Raw genomic sequence first — 4,095 nt, 5'->3', positions numbered from 1 at the left:
TTGACAATAGATATTTCAGTGCAGCATGAGCCGAGTAGACTAAGACTTTAGACCCTAGCAAGTAAGATCTAAACTTATCCAGAGCAAACACTACAGCTAACAACTCCTTTTCAGTAGTGGAGTAGTTAAGTTGTGCATCATTCAGAGTCTTGCTGGCATAGTATATGACATGCGGAATCTTCTCTACTCGCTGACCCAAAACGGCTCCCACAGCATAATCAGAGGCATCACACATTATCTCGAACGGAACCCCCCAATTAGGTGGCTGAATGATTGGTGTAGAAGTTAAGGTCTTTTTTAGAATCTCAAAGGCTGTCTGGCACTTGTCATTGAAGTCAAAAGGAACATCTTTGCCAATAGATTACATAGAGGTCTTGCTATCTTGCTGAAGTCCTTGATGAATCTTCTGTAGAACCTAGCATGTCCCAGAAATGACCGAATCTCCTTAACTGTCCGCGGGGGCGGAAGGTTAGATATCAAATCAACCTTAGCTCTGTCAACCTCGATACCTTTGTGGGAAATTACATGCCCCAAAACAATTCCTTGTTTCACCATGAAGTGGCATTTTTCCCAATTCAGAACCAAATTCTTCTCCTTGCACCGTACCAGCACCAATGTGAGATGATGTAGACATTCCCTAAATGATGAACCAAAGACTGAGAAGTCATCCATGAAGATCTCCAGGTGACGTTCAACCATATGTGAAAAGATGCTGATCATACATCGCTGAAAAGTGGCGGGTGCATTGCACAATCCAAACGGCATACGACGATAGGCAAACGTACCGAACGGACAAGTGAAAGTAGTCTTCTCTTGATCTTCGGGGTCCAGTGGAATTTGGTTGTAGCCGGAGTAACCATCAAGGAAACAGTAGTACTCATGGCCTGCCAATCTCTCCAACATCTGATCGATGAAAGGTAGAGAAAAATGGTCTTTTCTTGTCACGGCATTTAACTTCCTGTAGTCAATGCACACTCTCCATCCTGACTGCACACGAGTGGGGACCAACTCATTTTCCTTGTTCTTGATAACTGTAATCCCTGCCTTCTTCGGCACCACATGAATGGGACTCACCCATTTGCTGTTAGAGATTGGGTATATGATTCCCGCATCCAGAAGTTTAATTACCTCTGCTCGAACTACCTCTTGCATGGTCGGATTCAACCGTCTCTGTGGCTCGCGAGAAGTTTTAGCATTTTCTTCCAGATGAATCTTATGCATCACTACTGTAGGGCTGATTCCTTTGATATCTTCTATTGACCACCCGATTGCTTCTTTATGCTCTCTCAAAACTTCTAACAGCTCATGTTCCTAATCACTATCCAAATCTGCAGCAATGATCACAGGCAGAGATTCTATAGGATCCAGATACTTGTACTTCAGGGTGTCTGGTAGAGGCTTCAACTCCCGCTTGACAGGCTCAACTGCTAATGAAGATGGATCAGGGGACGATGTCAAAGTAATTTTTGTAGTCTCCGTCTTTATCTCAGGCGTTGAGTCTAACAAGGCGTCAACTTGTTCCAATAAAGTGTCCAGTGCCATGTCACTTCCCAGTGCAATCAGGCATTCTCCCAAGGGGTCTTCAATATCTGGTTCATTGACAGTTTTCTCTACTATCCCCTCAATTAAGCATGTGCTTCTGACCTCCTCATACTCAAATGGTTGCTTGCTGATATCAAAGATGTTCAGTTCCACTGTCATGTTTCCAAATGATATCTTCATGACTCCAGTTCTACAGTTGATTAGGGCATTAGCCGTAGCTAAAAAGGGACGCCCTAATATGATTGGAACTTGAATTTCTGCATTTTCCGTCTCTGTATCTAAGACGATGAAGTCCACAGGGTAGTAGAACTTATCAACTTTGATCAGCACGTCTTCAATAATTCCCCTTGGAACCTTCACAGATCTGTCAGCCAACTGAAGTGTAATTGAAGTGGATTTCAACTCTCCCAATCCCAACTAAACATATATTGAATATGGCAGTAGATTTACACTGGCCCTCAAATCCAACAGAGCTTTCTCAACTCGATTGTCACCAATCTTGCAAGCAATGGTAGGACATCCAGGGTCCTTATACTTTACAGGCATCTTGTATTGCAAGATAGAGCTGACCTGCTCAGTCAAGAAAGCTTTCTTGGGGACGTTCGTCTTTCTCTTGATGGTGACCAAATCCTTCAGAAATTTGGCATAAGAAGGCACTTGCTGGATGGCATCTAGGAATGGAATGTTTATCTGCACTTGCTTGAACACTTCCAAAATATCATCGAACTTCGAGCTCTTCTTTGGCGGTTTTAGTCTTTCTGGATACGGAGCTTTGGGTATATACTTTTTGGAAGGATCCTCAGTAATCGGAATGGCAATGTCCGGTCCTGTGTCTTCCGTAGGCTTGTCCAGGTTTTCCTTCTCTTCTGCAGCCTTAGTGGCCTCTTCAGGCATGACCACTTGATTATCCACCTGTTTGCCTGACCTCAGAGTGGTGATGGCTTGTACATGTTCCTGACCATGCATAGAGGCAGAGGAACTTCCAATCACAAATTGCCCTTTTGGGTTAGGCACAGGTTGACTAGGGAACTTCCCTCTTTCTCTTTCCCCCACTTGATTTGCTATCTGGCCAACTTGTCCTTCTACCTTGATCATAGCCTGCTTAAGTTCTTGTATGTCTCTGTTGTTGGCCATGTTGGAATTCCTCATTTCCTGTACGGCTTGATTGGTGAAACCTTTTAGCTCTTGTATATCTTGGGAATTGCTCAGGGTAGTATTCTTCATATCTTGCTTTATCTCTTGTATGTTCTTATCCATTGATTGCATGAATGCTTTCATCATGTCTTCCAGTGATGACTGTGGTGCAGGCACTTGAGTGGTAGACTGATAAACAGGCGGTTGAGCTTGGTGAGATGGCCTGAACTGATTTTGAGCTTGAGTGGAGGTATCTCTTTGGTTCAATGGCTGATTCTGCTTCCAAGAGAAATTTGGGTGATTCCGCCACCCTGGATTGTACGTTTCAGAAAACGGTCTAGTGGTGGGTTTTCTGTAGTCATTGAAGGCATTGACTTGCTCAGTTGGGTACTCTGTTGACAAAGTTGGGCAATTTTGAGTGAAGTGCGTTTGACTATCACATAACCCGCATGCATCAACTTGGTAAGTATCTGCTACATTCACTGGTTTGTTTAAGACCATAGTGTCAAACTGACGCCTGAGAACCTTGAACTCCTCCCTTAATTCAGCATCATTCCTCACCTCATAAATGCCTCCTGTCTTGGGAGTGGGTTGTTGTCTGTCCCAACTATCTTGAAAATCCCATTGTTGTGCTCGTTCAGCCATTTCGTCCAAAGTTTTATAGGCTTCATCCCCAGTAAGACTTAAGAATTCTCTACCATTCATAGTCTCAAGTGAGTTTCGCTCACTTGGTGTTAGTCCCCTATAGAAAATTTGAACAAGCACCTCATTCTCAAACCCGTGGGGTGGGCATTTTATAGTAAGCTCTTTAAACTTCTCCCAACTATCGGTGAATCTTTCCCCTTCTTTCTGTCTGAAATTGGTGATCTGTAGACGGAGGTTATTGATTTTGGAAATTGGGAAGAATTTGTTGTAAAATTTGCTTTGCAGCATATCCCAAAAAGTGATAGATCCAGGTCTATTGTTGAGTAGCCAGGATTTCGCCCTATCATGTAGGGACAGAGGGAATAACCGAAGACGCACCGCTTCTGCTGGGGCATTTTGCGTATTAACAATGTCGCAAATTTCCAAAAAAATCCTCACATGAACATATGGATCCTCATTCTCTAATCCTCTAAATGCAGGAAGGTGGCCTATTGTACTTGGCTTCAGCTTGAAGCGAGTAGCTGGCAACACTATACATGACGGTGTGTTGGTAATGTTGGGTACGAACAGCTCCCTAAGGGATCTAGGTTGATTTCGTTCTCCCATCTTAACAGACTTTTCCGAATCAGACTCGGAACTTTGAGAATTGGTGGGTGAGTTTGGTGGCTGTCTTAGATTCTCTCTCGCTGTTCTTTCAATTTCAGGATCAAAAGCGTTTAACTCCAGATTTAAAGCCCTACGACCGAACATGCAAATAGGAACTAACAAGCTAAC

General features: G+C 43.5%; 1 non-coding gene across 1 annotated transcript; it reads left to right on the top strand.

Annotated features, from left to right (window-relative positions):
* Positions 1–3,451: 3,451 nt before the first annotated feature.
* On the top strand, positions 3,452–3,558 carry LOC132173155 (small nucleolar RNA R71). The gene has a single exon (XR_009439251.1). It is a non-coding gene; the product is annotated as a small nucleolar RNA R71 (small nucleolar RNA).
* The last annotated feature ends 537 nt before the right edge of the window (positions 3,559–4,095 follow it).

The sequence above is a fragment of the Corylus avellana genome, chromosome ca2 (assembly GCF_901000735.1).
Source record: "Corylus avellana chromosome ca2, CavTom2PMs-1.0".
In the NCBI taxonomy this organism is placed as follows: Eukaryota; Viridiplantae; Streptophyta; class Magnoliopsida; order Fagales; family Betulaceae; genus Corylus; species Corylus avellana.
This window is presented reverse-complemented; position numbering and strand designations above follow the sequence as displayed.